The sequence below is a fragment of the Schistocerca cancellata genome, chromosome 6 (genome assembly GCF_023864275.1).
Source record: "Schistocerca cancellata isolate TAMUIC-IGC-003103 chromosome 6, iqSchCanc2.1, whole genome shotgun sequence".
Classification (NCBI taxonomy): Eukaryota; Metazoa; Arthropoda; class Insecta; order Orthoptera; family Acrididae; genus Schistocerca; species Schistocerca cancellata.
Genome location: NC_064631.1, coordinates 521524802 through 521545757, shown reverse-complemented (window position 1 = coordinate 521545757; position 20956 = coordinate 521524802). Strand labels below are relative to the sequence as shown.

The following is a 20956-nucleotide window of genomic DNA, read 5'->3' as shown; positions in this document are numbered from 1 at the left end:
ACGTCGAAATCAAAGCCCAATCGTTCCAGTGGAAGCTTCCCAGAGAGCCAAGACCGAAAAAAGCACACCAAGTTCGATCAAATGTCGAAGTTTTGCTCACTGTTTTTTTTTTTTTTCAATTACCGTGGCGTAGTGCATCATGAATTTTTGCCTCAAGGTGGTACGGTCAAGAAGGAGTATTACCTTGACGTTATGCGCCGTTTGCGAGAAGAAATAGGCAAAAAACGTCCGGAATTGGGGAAAAACAATTCATGGGTTTTGCATCAAGACAAGGTACCTGCTCATGCGCGCGAGAGATTTTTTTGGCCAAAAACAACACACGAAAATCATGCCTCAGCCACCACATTCACGGGATTTAGCCCCCTGCGACTAGTTCCTGTTCCCAAAACTGAAGAGTTCTATGAAAGGACGAAGATTTTCAGTCATTGAGGAAATAAAAACTGTTTCGCTGGAAGTACCCAAGGCTGTACAAACATGTGCTTATGAGAAGTGCTTCGAGGATTGGAAGAAGCGTTGGCACATGTATATTGTATCTGAGGGGGAATAATTTGAAGGGGACAACATGAATACTGACTAATAAATAGGTATTTCTTCATAAAAATATAGTGTCGCCTTACTTTTTGAACACGCCTCACACATGTAGATGTAGTAATGTGGCTGCGAAGTAGTCATGCTAAGGAACAGCCATAGCTAAATCAAAACCAAGCAGACCTCATGTACTGACGGCCATGGACTGTCGAGAACTGCGGAGAGAGGACGTAGAAAAATCGCATAAAATCAGCGCAAGGAATCACTCGTGAGTTACGTAAGTCCTGCCAGCAATTCAGCTGGCGGAACGACAGTGCGTGGGCAGTTAAACTGATCTAGCAACCTCCCGTAAGCCACACATTTCTGCAGTTAATGCTACGCTACGTGTTAGGGGCTGTAAAGAGCGACGTCACTGGATGGTGGATGAATGGCAACGAGTAGTCTGGAGCGATGAATCACTCCAAACCCTGTGGCAATCCGATGGAAGGATCTGAATTTGGCGAATGCCTCAAGAACATTACGTGTCACCTGTGTAGTGCCAACAGTGAAGTGCGGAAGACGTGGTACTACGGTTTGTAAGTAGCCTGTTTGCATGTTGGCAGCGTTGTAGACTGTGATAATATCGCTAACAGCCCTCTGCACCCTCGACAAGAAATTCTGTGGTTGGACGGACTAGCAGTTAGCGAGTGGGTACGGAAGTGCACGGACATGATATTCTTAGCGAAGTCTCTGTGTTCGTAGGACCTGCATTGTAAAGTGAGATGAAATGATGTGTTTACAAGAAAATACGCAAAGAAATGTATGATGATGGATGTTTGGTTGATAATGTTTGGGCAGTGGAATTATTGATAACTACAAAGTTTTTGGAACTGGAATAAGGTAAAATTTTCTAAATACATTCATTGTTTGCTCTTCAACAAAATCTTTCTTTCACTCACCATATGCCGCCTAGTAGTTAGAGTCTATAGTAGTTAGAATCCTTTTATTTAGCTAACTGTAGTTGCTACTTGCTGTAGTTCGTGTTATGAGGATATTCTGTGAGGTAAGTGACTTATGAAAAAGAACGGGGTTTGCACTGTTGGGATCCGTGACTGAAATGAGTTTAAGCAATTAAAAAGAAATGGAGGTAGTTTCATACGAGGGTGGTTTGAAAAATTCTCGGAAAGGAATAGAAAAAAATCACTGAATTTTTTTTTTAATTTTTCAATGTAGTCTCCTTGTAGATTAATGCACTTGGTGCAACGATGTTCCATTGCTTTTATCCCATCTCGAATATGAGTTTCCTCCAGGCCTGCAAAATAATTGTCGACTCCGGCTATCAATTCTTTGTTTGAAGTCAATCTTCATCCACCAAGAAAAATTTTCAGGTTTGGGAGGAGATGGAAGTCTGACGGAGCTCTATCACATGGATAAGGCGGGTGTGGCACCTGTTCATACCTTAGTTCGTGTAATTCTGCCACGGCGACGGCACATGAGTGTGGGCGCGCATTGTCTTGATGGAAGATGACTTTGTTCCTTGCAAAACCTGGCCTTTTTTCGCGTATCTTTTGCTGCAGTTTGTCCAGGAGGTTACCATAGTATTCTCCTGCAATTGTTTGCCCAGTGGGGAGATAATCTACAAATAGTATCCCCTTCGCACTGACGTCATGACCTTTCCAGACACAGGAATTGTCTTTGCTTTCTTTGGTGACGGAGAATCAGCATGTTTCTATTGTTTTGACTGTTTCATCTCTAGGGTAGAGTAGTGCACCCAAGTTTCATCTGCAGTCACAAACCGGCGCAAACATCTTGTTCGTTACTCCTAAAACGGGCCAAACATTGTTCCGATATGTCCATTCTCATGCGTTTTTGATCCAGTGTCAAGAGTCGCGGCACCCATCTTGCATATAATTTTTTCATTTGTATTTCTTCAGATAAAATGTGATATACCCTTTCAGATGACATCTGGCATGAGCAATTTCACGCACTTTCAATCGGCAATCCTGCATGACCATTTTGTGCACTTTTGCAATGATTTCTGGAGTAGTGACACATCTTGGCCGACCACTGCGCGGATTTTCATCTAAGCCCTGCCGACCAAATTTAAATTTATTTGTCTACTTGGCAACAGTTGAATATGAAGCAGCAGAGTCCTCCAGTGTATTCTGGAAATAGGCATGAATGTCCTTTGCTTTTCTACCTTTCTGTACGAAATACTTAATCGCTGCTCGAATCTCGATTTTTTTCCATCTTCGCAAATCACTATGCGGGAACAACAAACAGAGCCACGTCACCGCCACAGCTTCCAAGAGCACTGCATGGCACGTGTTTACAGGCACCAGTCCAATGAATATCACGTGAACAACTCGTTGCGCTAACGCTGACCTCTAGTGGTGATTTCGAGAACTTTCCAGACAACCCTTGTATTTCTTTAATTTCATGTTTTTTGGATTTGTATTATTGTTAGGATTTCTTACAATTCAGGACCGTTCTTTTGTGTTAATTATTAGAAGTCATGTTGTCAATGTAGAACAGTCAGATTGCGTTGGGCTTGCATATTGTGGGTAATAAATGAATAGGTTAAAAAGTTTGTCACTGTCAGGAAAAATTCGGTATGTCAGTGTTTAAAAAATAATAATTTACGAGGAAGTTTCAGGTTTAGAGGTGTTTTCCGTGACTAGGGCGTCGTCCTCTTATTGTGCTTAAGAAAATGCTAAATGACGAATGATATGAACACATTTGACAGCACTTTGAACTGCGTTTATCAGAGGAACTGTTCCACGACTAGGATTGACTGTATCAGCACGATAATGCACCCGCTCGTAAAGCAACATCTGTGAGGCAATGATTCGTGGAGCACAACATTCCCGAAATATGCGGGCATACCAAGAGCCCCGACATGAACGTCAGAACATAAATATTTAGACCCCAGCGTCTAAAATCACTGCCATCTCTCATTTCGGCTTTTGATGAAGAATAAACTGCCATTCCTTAATAGAGATTTGGACATTTCATTGAAAGTGTCTCCATCAGAGTTCATACCACCATAAAAGTGAACGGTAGAATCACATCATATTAACGTCCAGTAATAGGTATCCGGATGCTTTTGATCAGGTATTGTATTTTGAGTTACTGCATATCGCACACCGGCATTAAAAATGACATTAAATTAAAAAAAACGACAGTTTATAGTTTTTGTCACAAAGAAATAGAAATACACGCGAAGTCAACGTGTATAAAAAAAGGTCACATCTCTTTTTCGCAATTTGTCCACTTCAGAAGGAGGTGTGTGGGGTCCCCTGTTGGCTACTTCGTGATCCGCCACTGCAAGAACAACTTTACTTCGGCGTTGCCACTGGCAGTTAGTTGTTTGTGGGTCATTCTGAGGTGAACTTTTTGATGTATAATATAAGCTGACTGAAATTTTTAATATCATTGGTTATTACAAATTACCTGGATTCGGTTAAGAATGATTTTGAAGTAATAGGTTTAACATCAGAAGAGGCATCAATGTTAGCACTGAATAGGGGATCATGGAGGAACTGTATAAGGGGGCTATGCTCCAGACTGAACGCTGAAAAGCATAATCAGTCTTAAATTATGATGATGATGATGATTACAAATTAGAATATATGTTCTTGGAGGTACGTACCGTCTGTGCAACCAACTGAAGGCAGTTTATTTGTTGCCATACACGTTTCGCTTCATTTATTTGGGAAGCATCATCATTGGCCTGTAATACACGTTTCCTTTTTTATAATACATGTTTCCTTTTTTATAATACATGTTTCCTTTTTTACATACAATAAACACATCATGTGGTGGACATGATGCTATATTACATTTTGTCGTATGTTTCTCTAGTTGTTTTAGGTTATAATCAACTTTTGTGGCACAAAGTTCGTAATGTGAACTTATCGTTCGGTGTTAACGATTTCCAGAGCTGCTAATTCATGTGTGTGAAGTCATGGAGATGTATTCTTTAGTTTCCATACTCCAGCTGGCCGGTTTCTGGCGTTCTTTGATCCACATTTGTCACATCGTATATATATCACTTGCACTTTCCATTTTGTGATCAACGGATGTTTGTTTTCGGTGTGTAGTGTTGCCAACTGTTGTTGAATGTTTGTCTTTTTATTTATAAATAAAATAAAAACATTTACATACAGTAATATACGCACACACACACAGTCATAAAAAAAATTCGCCCTCTCAGCAAAGAATCACAAAGTTAGACACAGGAAATACACACACACACACACACAAATGAAAACAATCAAACCAGAACACAAACAAAAGAAAGTCAAACAAACAAGAACAGTTGGCAACGCTACACACCGAAAACACACATATGTTGATCACAAAATGGAAAGTGCAAGTGATATATGCGATGTGACAAATTTTTGGTGCAAGAACGCCGGATACGGCCAGCTGGAGTATGGAAACTAACCAATATATCTCCAGGATCACACACACAAGTTAACAGCGCTGCAAATCGTAAGTACACTGAACGATAAGTTCATATTACGAACTTAGTGCTACAAACTTTTTAAAACACAAGAGAAAGATACGACGAAATGTAATACAGCGGCATATTATATCTACCACATGATACGTTTATTGTGTGTAAAAAAGGAAACATGTATTACAGGTCACTGATGATGATGCTTCCCAAATAAATGAAGCGAAACGCGTCTGGCAGCAAACTGCCTTCAACTAGCTGCACAGACGATGCATACCTCCAAGAATTTAAAGCAACTAAGGAAAAGACGGAAAACAGAAAAAAATGACGATAGAATATATGTGCTTATACAGTGTCTGTATCTCACATTACGGTGTCATTCAGACATGCATGACTGTCTGAAGGAGCAGACACTATTTTGACGATTACAGCTGTTGCAAATATTACGAAATTTTGTGCGTTTCAGCGCACAAGGAAACAAAATTGGCAATTTGTGCTGTGAAGTAAGTTCTTAATGAATCCCTTCCCTTGGAGAAAAATATTGCTAAATTATATGAGCCCACTTATGTTCTATGCTTTCGTAAATTGTGTTCCTTATATTGCCCTTATATCCACATTAAATTGTATAACATTTTGCATGTTGTATTTATCTAATGCAACAATTTAAACTTTTCTTTCATTTTTTATTTTAGCTTAAGCACTAATTTTGCCTGATGGAGGTTCGAACGTCATATTTAATTAGAGTACGTAAAAAATATGTTATTTGGAGTGGAAAAATGGCAAAAGTGTTACATGATGGAGCATAACAAAAACAAAAAATGTTTAGAAAATAAAAAAAATATGACAGAACTCAAGATATAAATTAATAATTACATGGTAACACCTGGCATTCGACAGGCACAGAACTACATGACCATATCACTGCTGTAGAGTATACAATGAAATTTACTACCAAATTACTTAATTGAAATTAAAAAGATGCATACATTATTTTATTACAAGTTTTATAGATTTCTTTAAGTCGATTTTTTTCAAGCATTTTTGAGTTCTGTCACTGCTCTCAGCAGGGTACAACTTAATTTGCTTGGTTAAATTCAAAACTGAAAGTACAAATTTAATAACACAATGCAATTTATGTAGTAGACAGCATTTTCTAACTGTACATACTGAACTACATCACTGAACGTGTTCCCAGCATGGACCGGTCCGACATACAGGCGGAAGATGGACACACACCCCACACTAATCTCCGTAACACCCATACTTTCGATGAGAGAGTGTAGTTGTAGCCGTTTGTAATCACTACAGGGTCAATCACTAACTATTGCCAGGTAGAATAACTGTGAAAATATGGTAGGAGCTGAGAAGTTTGTGGGACAAAAGTTGCATGGGACAACGGGGTCCACAATATGGCGTCAGTTTTTTGTAGCTAAATGGGGTCGCTTGTTTTTTTAATAGGATGCTATAGCTTGGTATTTATTTTCTGATACTGGCTATCGAGACGAATCCAATGATGTTTAACAGTATGGTCTTTGAATGTCAATGTAGGTCACAATGGTGGCATGAACGTCCATTTACAGTAGGTGTTCGAAGTGATGACCGTTGGTATCAATGCAGTGCTGCAATCTTCTTATCATGGATTGAGTGGTGTTCCTTATCACATCGGCACTTATTGAAGCACATGCTCTGACAATTCTCTCTCGCATATCTTCAGGTGTGGTTGGAACGTCTTTATAAACAATGTCTTTTACGAATCCTCACAAGAAAAAGTCTAGAGGCGTCAAGTATGGTGAATGAGCCAGCCACGACACATCTCCCCCGCGTGCATTCCAACGATTTGGGACTTGTCTCTGCAACTCATTTCTAGCCATCAGGCAGAAATGTGCCGGACACCCATCACGTTGGTACCACATTCTGTTCGTTGTTCCTAAAGGTATTTCTTTCAATAACAGACCCAACACTTCTTGCAGGAATGTGGTGTACTCCCTACCATTAAGATTTCCTTCGATGAAATAGGAGCCTATAATTCTGTCCTCCTGAATCCCACACCATGGTTTTTGCCGCCGCAGCCAACATGGATTTTCAGTTGCCCAATAATACATGTTATGCAAATTAACAGTTCTATGGTTCAGAATGTAGCCTCGTCAGTAAATAAAATCGAATTAATAAATGTGCCATCCCTCTGGATCTGAAGTTGAGCCCATCGGCCGAACTGAATGCAACGCATACAATCCGTACCAGTTAATTCTTGGTGGAGACTGATATGGTAAGATGACATTTATGGCGATGCAGAACACGAACAGCACCGCTCTGGCTCACGCTATATTCCCTTGAGATTTGACGTGAACTAACACAAGGATTTCGAACAACAGTGGCAAGAGTACCAATTTCCGTTTCCTCGCTAGCAACTTTCCTTTGCCGGATATGTTTCCGATGTTTTAAAGATCCTATTGTCCTCAATTTATCACACAAATATTTAACTTTCCTTTGATGGATATGTTTCTGATGCATTAAAGATCCAGTTCTTCTCAATTTATCATTCACATATTTAAATGTACGACGTGTAGGGTCAGTAAGTTGAGGATATCTTTCAGTGTATAAGAATCTAGCCCTCACTGAATTTCGTTGTCATTCTCTGTAAATGAGAAGCATGTCAACTTGTTGTTCAAAATGGTTCAAATGGCTCTGAGCGCTATGGGACTCAACATCTTAGGTCATAAGTCCCCTAGAACTTAGAACGACTTAAATCTAACTAAAATAAGGACATCACACACACCCATGCCCGAGGCAGGATTCGAACCTGCGACCGTAGCAGTCCCACGGTTCCGGACTGCAGCGCCAGAACCGCACGGCTCAACTTGTTCGATGGAATACATCATTCACATTCGCTTGATTCGACGATACTAGTCTTACCGTTGCTATTAGTGTTGTATTGCGAAACCGTCGAATAGTTTTACATGTGAGTGGCACATTAAATGGATACGACGTGTTCGCGAATATTTACTATTTGCACGATATACGAGAGAGAATCGTCAGACCATGTGTTTCGATAAGTCCCGAAGTGATAAGGAATACCACTCAATCTATGATAAGAAGATTGCAGCACTACATTGATACCAATGGTCATCACTTCTGTAAAAGGACGTTCATGCCAATTTTGTGATCTTTGTTGACCTTCAAAGACCTTACTGTTACACATCATTGGATTCGTCTCGATGGCCGCTATCAGAAAATAAGTACCAAAGTATAGCACCCAATTTAAAAAACAAAGCTTGTAACTAAGCTGTTTCTACGGGTTATTACGTTAAGAGTGGGAATGAAAATGCTTATTGATTGTGAAATTAACGTGAGAAGATTAGGGTCGCCACCGACTCTAACCATACAACTAATCAAAGGTTTGGCCGAGTCGGAAAATAAATTAATTTGATCACAGACCAAAAACTCATAAAAATACGTACATCGAGATATCGCTCATAGGGGATGCGATGTAATTAATAGTATTTCCCGTGCACTGTCCACGAGAATCAGCCATTTAAAATAAAATAGTACATGCATGAACACTGTGCAGAAGATCAGCTCCCAGCAACACACCTGAAAATAAGACTTAATCTAAAGCATTTGTTTTAAAATAAAAGGGGAAATTAATCACTGGACCTGTGCGTAAGGAAACGCGTTGGATGTGCTAACGGGAAAGTTACGAGGTGAGTGGCTTAGGTGTAAAAACGTAACCTCGGAAAGCAAGAGAAAATCGTGTATAAAGTCATTTATTCCTAAGATATGGATGTGAGGCATGTACACAGTTCCTGATAACATTAATTCCTAAAACATTAAAGAAAAGCATCGATACATACACCGTTATAATCTACACCCAAAATCGTTGGTGTGAATCATTCATACAACTGCTGTTGCCTGATAACTGATCGCAATAACTTGTTAAACGGTACACGTTTCGCAGTACACCCGCGTGCCCACGTGGTTTGTGGAGACGCAATTTCTACGTATCGTGGCCAAGTTGCAACAATATCACATCACACAATCATGAACAGTTAACGTTCTTTAAAACAAACATAAGAGACCGGACAGTTAGTGATGACGGTAGCCCAACAAACTCTAATGTTCAACCACGTGGTCGGCTCCCCACGGACGAAAGATATATAAAGCAAGCAACGAGAAAGCAAAGCTATTACTATGTAGAAAAAATGAAAGCTTCTACAGGCACAGCTGAAGGCAAACAGACATTCATACAGAAGCGAGTGCTCACTTCTTATCGACACCTTTGTATGGCGCTCTTCCGGTGGATCCAAGTCTGCTATATAAATTTACTAAAAGAAAAATCTGCCAAAGTTTTGCGTTCCTTGCATCGACAAGGCATAGCAATCTTTCAGAGTTGAAAAGCGAGACCAAAAGCTAACAGCTCTCCCCTCGCCAAGTAACAACGCACCACGCGGTCAGTCTAACTCACCCTTCTTCGACTGGAGCACAGCTGTGGACGCTTCCCGTACCGGCGGCAGACTGCCTCCCTTTTTCATCTCCAGCCTCCTCCACGCTCCGCGTGGCCCGGAAAACCAAAAGATGCCATTTCCGCCACCAACCTAACGCAGGTGGATTTCTCACAAGTAGCGCAAACCTCCTTGCCTACTTGACCACTACGAGAGTTGGCTATTCTGTACAATTGCTGCTGAATCTGTATCACTATCGCGGACTTTCTGCAGCAGACTACTTCACCCTCTAGCAGCGTGACACACAACCACATTCCTTCAATCACGCCACTATGAGAGTTATTAGAAAAGATAAACAAGGAAAAGAAAGAGAAGTGCTAGTGAAAATGGGCTACCGGACTAATGAAAGGTGGCTACAGGACCCTTTCAGGCTGACCTTCATATCTCTGACGCGACCCCACCCTGCAGCAAAAATCGAGCTTTACACTATGGCCCCTATTGTCCCATGCAACAACTGTCACACAAACTTTTCAGCTACTATCGTACTTTCGGAGTTATTCTAGGTAGCAATAGTCAATGACTCACCCTGTATATTCACTTTGAAATTCTCTGTATTCTAGTACTTTAAGTCTGCGATCTGCTGCTAATGTTAGAAATATGTGCAGCCGCTGCTTGTCGACAACTGGCAATACGGCAGCCGAGTACGTCCTCTGGCGACGGCAATGGCAAACACAGATGGGGCGTGGTGTGCAAACCGCCACAGGCCACGGGTGAGCCACGCCGAATCGTTGGCATTCAGCGCAGCGGCGGCGGCCGGCCAATCAATCAGTCAGCCAGTCAATCAATCAGGCACGTAAGGGCGGTCGGGCCGTGCTCCGAGGCGCGTGTGATAACGGCGGATGATCTGTATTCCGGCCGGGACGCGCCGGTCGCCCTCTTGCACCCTCGCCTAATCACACGCCATCCTGCCCGCCGACGACGCCCTCACCACGCACGCGTCATCAGACCCGCACGAGTACACACACAGACACACACACATCACACACGGCGGTGCCCTGCAACACATTATTCTCCCTAAAGTATTCACAGCGAACAGCGAGAAGTTGGGGAAACATAATTCATAGTACGCATGTTGACTGTGTTGGTACCGTAGTGACGCAGCACGAAATTATCGAATGGGAGCGAATGCCGCGTCTTACCACCTCACCAAGTTTCCACTCCTCCTCACCCACAATGAACGCCTCCGTACGTCTCACACTATCCACAAATTCGGGAACAACAATACCGACCTTACGTCTCTAATTTCCAGTTCCAGAATAATCATTTGCGGGACCAATTTACTTGTGGTATATTTTACTCAGCGGGATGCAATCACCACTAAACCACGTACGTCCTCAGGAAATATCAGATTTTCAACAGTTCTCCGTACAAACATGGCAAAGCAATGACGGCTAATGTTACAAGTCCAGATCTGTCTATCAGCCAGACTGTTTTCCCTGCAGCTCCTGCAAAAGCTGCTACCCAACTTTAGGAAGATATTAGTCGGTCTTCTTTGGAGTATGAGAAACACTAAAAACATTATGGAAAAGATAAAGAAATTTATGAAACTTAAAAGTTTTCTGTCTCGTACACCCCTAAGAGGAAATAAACAATCAGCTAAACTTATCAATGAAAGCCGTTTACATACACTTCTTTTATATTCTAACAAACCAGAAACCAGATTAGGTTATAATCATTGATTATTACCTAATAGCAGAGCTAATGCAGAATATAAATTTATGAATAAATGAAAACGTTTAGAACATATTAATAAGACTAAAGATAAACAAACTGAAAAGGTAACAGAAGCATTGAGAAATGTAGTTTGTACTATTCAAGAGATAAAAGAAAATATGCGACAAATGGTAACAGATAAGTATTCCGCAAAATGAAAATGTTGAATTCAGACAAATGTTTGTTATTTTACGATTACTGGATGAACACTTCGATTATTGTTATTATATGATTACTAATATGCATTTGAATACAGACATCCGAATTCTGAACCAAATTCCATCTAAACAATGGAAGAATAGAAGAACTGAATGTAAATGATTTTATTAAAATTATTTTGCGTAAATAGTAGATATGTCATAGGAACAAACAAAAGAAGATGTAATCATTGCACTATAAGAAATTTTGGCAACATGGAATCAAAAGGTCTTTTTATTTATATACGGTCTAGATCGTAATTTCTTTCATTTCTTTTGAATGTTATCAGTTTTGGTTATTGCCGGCCGTAGTGGCCGTGCGGTTCTAGGCGCTACAGTCTGGAGCCGAGCGACCGCTACGGTCGCAGGTTCGAATCCTGCCTCGGGCATGGATGTATGTGATGTCCTTAGGTTAGTTAGGTTTAATTACTTTTAAGTTCTAGGCGACTGATGACCTCAGAAGTTAAGTCGCATAGTGCTCAGAGCCATTTGAACCAGTTTTGGTTATCGTAAGAACCATTTGACCACAAGTAACCTGTGATGCTACCGGGTGTGGGTCCTGTTCGACGTATCTCCGTGGATTTTGGGCCATTGTTAAATGATGAAGGATTAGAAATGCTCACTTACGTTTATTGGGTTGTGGTGTTATGTGCCACGACGCTTCGTTCCCGCCATAAGCGAAAGTAACGGGTGCTACATGCTACTTGTCGTGTATACCAGGCCCTACGTCACTTACTTATGAATAGAGACATTTACAAATTAATATATACTTTGATGTTACTGTTAATACACTATTTTATTGAAAAATATTTATTACTTTACAAATGTCTCTACAAAAAAATTCATCTTCAATACTTTGCTTCTCACGTTATTGCAAAGTACTTTCATCTCGGCAGCTAAATCATTTTGTGACCATTACTAAGTGCGTGGGGCGACCTGAAGTCGCATTTTAAAATGCTAAATGATGTTTGAGGACCTCGAACACGAATCCGAAAGAACGGTACGATTTATCTTCCACTTAGGACTCATATTTATTATCATCGTGTTGAACTGTATTCACTGGCGCACTACCAACTATCTAACACAATTAAAGCGCGAAGCATTGAACGTAACTCACGTCTATAACAAAACCATAAAACAATTTTCGCAATAATATTTCTAATACTCTTGATGATGGTTTGCAGAAGGTGTTCGAACGTCCTACCCTAGTAATGACTACATTCATTATACAGTTATTGTAGGAGTCTTTCGCACATTTGAGACTGATGTTGCATTTACTTGATTGCAGCTAATATCCGGAGAATAAATTACCCACCGATGTCAGCTCTAGGTGCGTACACAAAAACTTTCGAAATATGCTGTATTTGCCTTATAAACTAGTGGTATATGAATCGGTTACTCCCTGTCAGCTATCCACAAGACAGGAACTACTACAAAAGAGCTGCAGGCTCATCCTTAGAAGAGCAAAAACGTCGGATATTGTAACCCTCGAATTGTCTCTTTTTTAACCATAATGACCACCCAAAGTATCAGTGACAATGAGTTCGTTTACAAAGAAGAAAACACACTAATACTTACCTCAGTTAATTACCACACGTGTTCCTTTACACACAAACTTGGTTAATGCGTGCAAATGATGCTGCCCAGTAACAGCGGAAAGGAAGAGATGTTTAGTGTCAATCCCTAAAAAGAAAAGAGGAATGCTTGACTTAACGTCATGTATCACAATTACAGGATGCAGTACATTTATTACACCGAAATTCTGGTTCGCGTCATCGTAAATATTGGCTTCAGATGAGTGAAGTGCCAAGTGGAAACGGATGAAGTTTAATTCTGACAGCACGGAATGATCAGTACCAGGATCGTAATCTTGCTTTTTGTCATTCATGAAAAACCCTCTACCATTTGATCCACCAAGCTCTGCTGGAAGCTGTGAAGTTTGGAAGATTGCGAGTGAGGTGTTACAGGGAGGCCCGCACTGTAGGGCATTACGAGCGAAAGTCTAAGACTCGGCTCTTGGTCACCGTCGCACTAGAGAAAGCATTCAGATAGGTCCCATCATACGTCTATCTAACCCTCAAATTTACACGAACGTTTACTAAATAAGTTAGAGAAGCTGGTAACCAGCATAGGAAGGCCATAATGCGTGACGGTACCAAATACACCGAAACGCCATATAAACCGGTAAAGGCATGCGTATTCAATATGTAAAGAGGAAGAATATGGCACTGCCGTCGGCAACGCTTATATAAGACAAGTACCAGCAGCAGTTGTTAGATGGGTTACTGCTGCTAAAATAGCAAGTTATCAAGATTTAAGTGAGTTTGAACGTCGTCTTGGAGTCGGCGCACAAGTGAGGAGATACAGCATCTCCGAGGTAGCGATGAAGTGCGTATTTTCCCGTACAATCATTTCACAGATGTACCGTGAATATCAGGAATCCGGTAAAACATCAAATCTTCGACATAGCTGCGGCCAGAAAAAGATTTTGCAAGAACGAGACAAACGACGACTGAAGAGAATCGTTCAGCCCGACAGAAGTGTAACCCTTCCGCAAATTGCCGCAGATTTCAGCGCTGGGCCATCAACAAGTGTCAGCGTGTGAACCACTCAACGAAACATCTTCGACAACGACTTTCGGAACCGAAGGCCTATCCGTGTACCCTAGATGACTTCACGACACAAAGCTTTACGCCTCGCCTGGGTCCACCAACATAGACATTGCAGATTATGTTCTAGGAGCTTCAGTCCGGAACCGCGCTGCTGCTACGGTCGCAGGTTCGAATCCTGCCTCGGGCATGGATGTGTGTAATGTTCTTAGGTTAGTTAGGTTTAAGTAATTCTAAGTCTAGGGGACTGATGACCTCAGATGTTAAGTCCATAGTGCTTAGAGTCATTTGAACCATTTTTTTTGAACTGATGATGACTGGAAACATGTTGCCTGGTCGGACGAGTCTCGTTTCAAATTCTATCGAGTGGAAGGACGTGTACGGATATGGAGAAACGTGGAGAATGTGCAGTTGGAGTGATATGAAATTCCTGACACGTCTAAATACGACTCTGACTGGTAACTAAGCGTCCTGTCTGATCAGCTACACCCATTGATGTCCATTGTGCATTGCGTGGGAAATTCCAAACGGACAATGCGACAAGCCACACGTCCAGAATTGCTACAGAGTGGGTCCAAAAGCACTCTTCTGAGTTTAAACACTGCCGTTGGTCACCAAACTCTCCCGACATCAACATTATTGAGCATATCTGGGATGCCTTGCTGTTCAGAAGAGATCTCCACCCCGTCGTACTCTTACGAATTTATGGGCAGCCCTGCAGGATTCATAGTGTCAATCCCCTCTAGCACCACTTCAGACATTAGTCGAGTCCATGCACGTCCTGTTGCGGCACTTCTGCCTGCTCGCGGGGTCCTACACTATTAGACAGGTGTACCTGTTTCTTGGCTCTTCGGTGTATAACATCATTCAACTTCAGACACTATCTGATCAATAGAATCCGGCATCTATATCATGCGAAATCGACTACTAGATGTTGGGAGAGTATAAAAGGAGGCTGAGAGTATTGTTTGTCTGTAGGGACAGCGGAACAGGTCGGGCAGGAGAGCTCAGTGACTTCGAACGTGGTCTAGTCATTGGATGCCACCTCAGTAACAAATTCGTCAGCGACATTTCGAGCCCTCCATGTCGACTGTGGAAGTGGAATTGCGAAACCCAGGCCATGCAGTCCTGAAGACTAAGACCGTCGAGCGCTGTGGAGGATGGTTCTAAAAAAATCACATTACATCATCAGAAGAAATCACCTGCGACTTACTAAAAGGTATCCCCAGTCGAGCTGACACAATGACTGCGCGTAAGGAATTAAACAAGAATGGTGAACAATGATCCAGTAGTTCCGGATAAGCCACACATTTCTTCAGTCGAAGCAAGGCAACGCGTGGGATGACGTAAAGAGCGACACCACTGGTCATTAGATGCCTGAAAACATGTGATTTGGATTCACGAATCACGCTATGCTCTGTTGCAATCCGTTGGAAGGAATTGGATTTGACAAAAGTCCGGAGAACTTCCCTGCCGTCATTTGTAATGCCAACAATGAAATACGGGGAGGTTGTGTTATGGCGCCGGCCGCGGTGGCCGTGCGGTTCTAGGCGCTGCACTCCGGAACCGCGGGACTGCTACGGTCGCAGGTTCTAATCCTGCCTCTGGCATGGATGTGTGTGATGTCCTTAGGTTAGTTAGGTTTAAGTAGTTCTAAGTTCTAGGGGACTGATGACCTAAGATGTTAAGTCCCATAGTGCTCAGAGCCATTTGAACCATTTTTTTTTTTTTGTTATACTATGGTGGTGTTTTCGTTGTTAGGGTGTGGTCCTCTTACTTCGCGTAAGAAATGCTAGAAGTGGAAGCATATGAACACATTTTGCAGCACTGCCTACAGTAGAGGAACAGCTGGAGGCGACAGTTGTCTGTATCAACATGAAAATGCACCGTGCCGTAGAGCAGTATCTGGGAGGCAATGGTTTCTGGACAATGACATTCCTGGAATGGAATGGCCGGTGCAAAGTCATGACCTGAACCTAGTGGACCACACACCAGCATCCGACATGACTATCTTCTTTGGTTTCGACTCTCGAGGAAGAATGGGCTGCCATTCCATCGCGGACATGAAGACAGGTCACTCAAAGCGTTCACAGTAAATTCATCAGAAGGTCGAAGGGTGGATACACCCCACACTGATGTTCACGAAGAGAGGTATCAGGACATATTTTTTCACACAATGTGTACTCTATCCGACCACAAGGTTTCAAGACTGATTTCATTCCTGTCGTATTAGTGACATCAGCGCAGTAACTGCGGTGGCAGTTTGAACTAACAACTTTAAACAACGAGTTAGCTGTCAGAGGGCAGTGATATGAAGTGGGTGTGCGGCTGCAGTGTGCAACGTCGTTGTACCACAAATCTGAATGTACGCACATCAAAAAAAGTTTTGCAACACCCTGGTTCCCAACTCCTGAAGATAGACGTCGGCTGTGGATATTGAATCACAGACACAGTCCCTTTCACTGTTCAGAGATGTCACTAAACCCGCCCAAATATGTAAACAACCATGTATGAGCAGCGCCTATTAGACGGAGGGGGTCCGACAGCCGATCAGTTCCAGTCATTTCACCAGGAAGGAGGTACATGGCTCGCGTTGTCTGTAGTTTAACAGTGCCTAGACGGTCAGTAACGCGGTTCGACCACGTCCGCATTGTTACTTTGTGCCACGAATGGCTCTCAACAGGGGAAGTGTCCAGGCCTCTCCGAGTGAACCAACGCAATATTGTTCCAACATGGAGGAGACACAGAGAGACGGGAACTGTCGATGACATGCCTTGATCATGCCGCCCAAGGGCTACAACTGCAGTGGATGACCGCTATCTACGGATTATGACTCGGAGGAACCCTAACAGCAACGTCACCTTGTTGAATAATGCTTTTCGTGCAGCCACAGGACGTCGTGTTACTGCATGATGCGCAACTTCACTCCCGACGTCCATGGCGAGGTCCATCTTCGCAAGCACGACACCATGCAGCGCGGTACAGATGGCCCCAACAACATGCCGAATGAACCGCTCAGGATTGGCATCACAGTCTTTTCACCTATGAGTGTCGCATATGACTTCAACCAGACAACCGTCGGAGACATGTTTGGAGGTAACCCGGTCAGGCTGAACGCCATAGACACACTGTCCAGCGAGTGCAGCAAGGTGGAGGTTCCTTGCTGTTTTGGGTGGCATTATGTGGGGCCAACGTACGCCACTGGTGGTCATGGAAGGCGCCTTAATGGCTGTACAATACGTGAATGCCATCCTCCAACCGATAGTGCAACCACATCATCAGCATGATGGTGAGGCATTCGTCTTCATGGACGACAACTCGCGCCCCCATCGTACACATCTCGTAAATGACTTCCTTCAGGATAAGGACATCGCTCGACTAGAGTAGCCAGCATGTTCTCCAGACATGAACCCTATCGAACATGCCTAGTACAGATTGAAAAGGCTATTTACGGGATACGTGACCCACCAACGACTCTCAGGGACCTACGCCGAATCGCTGTTGAGGAGTGGGACAATCTGAATTTATGGATAGTATGCCACAATGCATCAATGCAAGATGACGTACTACGGGGTATTGGAGGTACCGGTGTGTACAGCAATCTGGACCACCACCACTGAAGGTCTCGCTGTATGGTGTTACAACATGCAATATGTGATTTTCATGAGCAATAGAATGGGCGGAAATGATGTTTATGTTGATCTCTATTCCAATTTTCAGTACAGGTTCCGGAACTCTCGGAACCGAGGTGATGCAAAATTTTTTCTGATGTGTGTAGCAACGAACTGAATATCTCGAAGCCAACCGTTCCAGACATTCTCCTGAATATTTTGATGAACACAACCGTGCGTGCAAAGTTTGTTTCGCACTGCTCGACTCCCGAACAAAAAAAATGACGTGTCGACGCCTGCTGCGACTTGACTTCAATGCAACGACGAGGACGTTTCTTTTCTGGAAAAAACCACCGCGCCGGCCGAAGTGGCCGAGCGGTTCTAGGCGCTTCAGTCTGGAACCGCGCGACCGCTACGGTCGCAGGTTCGAATCCTGCCTCGAGTATGGATATGTGTGGTGCCAAATGGTTCAAATGGCTCTGAGCACTATGGGACTCAACGTCTGAGGTCATTAGTCTCCTAGAACTTAGAACTAGTTAAACCTAACTAACGTAAGGACATCACACACATCCATGCCCCGAGCGAGGTGGCGCAGTGGTTAGCACACTGGACTCGCATTCGGGAGGACGACGGTTCAATCCCGTCTCCGGCCATCCTGATTTAGGTTTTCCGTGATTTCCCTAAATCGTTTCAGGCAAATGCCGGGATGGTTCCTTTGAAAGGGCACGGCCCATTTCCTTCCCAATCCTTCCCTAACCCGAGGTTGCGCTCCGTCTCTATAGACCTCGTTGTCGACGGGACGTTAAACACTAACCACCCCCCCACATCCATGCCCGAGGCAGGATTCGAACCTGCGACCGTAGCGGTCTCGCGGTTCCAGACTGCAGCGCCTAGAACCGCACGGCCACTTCGGCCGGCTGGGTGGTGTCCTTAAGTTAGTTAGGTTTAAGTAGTTCTAAGTTCTAGGGGACTGATTACCTCAGATGTTAAGTCCCATAGTGCTCAGAGCCATTTGAACCATTTATTTAAAACCATCGATGTTGACGTGACCTGGTGTTATCAATATGAACGTAGCACAAAACGACTACGTTCAGAATGGGTCTCTGGTAGCACAAACGACCAAGTTCAGAATGGGTGTCTGATGGTTCGCCAAAATCGAAGAAGGTGCAAATGTGACGCCCGAGTGTAACAGCATCTGAAAGAAGTACTTTCCTCCACGGTTGTACGAACGTTCTGAACGTTATACTTGATAAGATGGATCGTGGAAAGAGGGGAGGGGGAACTTCTAGAACAACTGAAGCATTAAACCATCTTAATTATTAATTCAGTCTGGAACCTTCTTGCAGCGACGTGAAATAGGCCGCAAGCACTTTTCAGCGTGTGGCGGAGGATACTTTGTACCAATATTACCGATTTTCTGTTCCATTATAGATTCGGGTACTGAATGAGGGAGAAGTCTCTGTACGTGCACGTGTCTTCCCTTTCTTTTTCTTGAGCTCTCAGCGCAAAATATGCGACAATGGTAGCAAAACACTTCATGTCGAATGCCGATTCTCTGATTGTATACGGCGGTGTTTCGCAAAAACAACGTCGCCTTTTCCCAAATATTTTCATTTGAGTTTTGCAAGCATTTCAGTTACACTATTGTGTTGGAACCACCACCCTTTTACTATCCTAGTAGGTTGTATCTGCATTGGTTTGCTGTCCGCTATTATGCCTTCTTGACAAGAACTCCAAACGTAAAGCAACACTCTAGAAATGGTTAGAGTAACATGTTGCGTGGCATTCCCTTTACAGATATAGTGCACTTTCCCTTGAATTGATTTTATTTGTAAGTCCTCTTTCGTATCACTTTTTAGCTACCAGCAAGTAGCTAAGGACTGTAACTTGGTAGGTAACAGGGTGACTCACGTAAGACGTAATTTTAATTCGTAGCACTCCTTTTATTTAGTGAGTGGTTTCAGATACCGCAACGAGGTTTCCCGCCATTGACAGTATGATGGAGAGCTGCCAATGTTTTCTATGGATAATACGCTAAAATTCTGTATCAACCGAGATATTGAAACAAATATGGTTTTTGTTTTAATAGAACAGTATAATTTTCGTAACTGCATTCAACAGTCACAGTGACAAGGCGCTTGATAATACTGACGTTGAGAAACCTTACGCATTAAAGAGTCCGAGAAATGTACTGAAACTGGGAAGAAACGCGGCGAGAGTCGGCTACTGTGGTGTGGACACCGTCAAGCGGAACTCTCATGCCAGGCTGCGTCGTCATACGCAGCAAGACAGACCTATGCTACCAACAAGGGGATCACATGGTAGTCGCACCTTGGTATTTTTTTATGTTTGTGGTTCGTAAAGTTCAGTACTCAAATGTACCTCTCCCAAAGCAGTTCGATGGAACTATCAAAAATTTTCGAGAAAATCGGCTTTGAAATTTCCGACCACTTTGAGTATACCAGAATAAAGAAGATATTTGTGTGGCTCCCTTTGGTAGTGTGTTCGCTCGCTGCGTGGTGAATCTGCTTTCGAATCTTGGCGGAATCAAATTTTTAAACTGAGAAGCAAGTGACTAGATGATATGCCATTGTATGCTGTGACTTTTCGACGGCTAACATCGTCTGGCGTAGTTGGGGCTGTATGCTAGACTGTTTCTGCCAGTGATCCCCATAGAAAGAAATCAAGAGAAGTCAAATCAAGGGATCTGGCCGTCCATTGTACTGAACCACTGCGTCCTGCGCAATCATGTTCTCCAAGTACCTGGTGTGGTGACAGATGATACGGGCGGAATTTGCGTCGATGCAAGGTGCGAATGACACTCATCTGGCTGCTCCCACACTCCATGGCAAAAAGTCTCGTGACGCTTTGCAGTCTGATTAGTATCGTAGCCAGAACAGCTTCTTAATTAGGTCTTCAGTAGCAGTCTTCGCACTCTTCCACTGACGTTGAAGTTGCCTGGTCGCAGTAATGACCTACCAATTCGTTACAATTGTGTGGCGCGACGGACAGCGGCAATCATGATAGACATTCCTATACCGCCGCCGCGCAGTTCTTTGACATTCGCCGTAGAAATGCTGCATTTACAACTTCTTCTCAGTGGTCGGCTTTCGTGCCAATTAATAGATGAGTATTAAGTTCCGATGTGTTTGTTACCGTGCTCTGTGTGGCAAACAACAAAAAATGGTTCAAATGGCTCTTATCACTATGGGACTTAACTTCTGAGGTCATCAGTCCCCTAGAACTTAGAACTACTTAAACCTAACTAACCTAAGGACATCACACACATCCATGCCCGAGGCAGGATTCGAACCTGCGACCGTAGCGGTCGCGCGGTTCCAGACTGAATCGCCTAGAA

General features: G+C 43.1%; 1 protein-coding gene across 2 annotated transcripts in view; it reads right to left on the bottom strand.

The window, feature by feature from the left end:
- Window positions 1-20956, bottom strand: part of LOC126190802 (uncharacterized) — a 214068-nt gene that overhangs the window by 109393 nt on the left and 83719 nt on the right. Inside the window, exon 3 of one of the 2 annotated variants that reach the window (XM_049931359.1) lies at window positions 12957-13061. The exons of the other annotated variant lie outside the window; for it this stretch is intronic. The gene's annotated coding sequence lies outside the window, so the exon portion shown is untranslated. The remainder of the gene's footprint in view (window positions 1-12956; window positions 13062-20956) is intronic. 2 annotated transcript variants of the gene reach the window in all.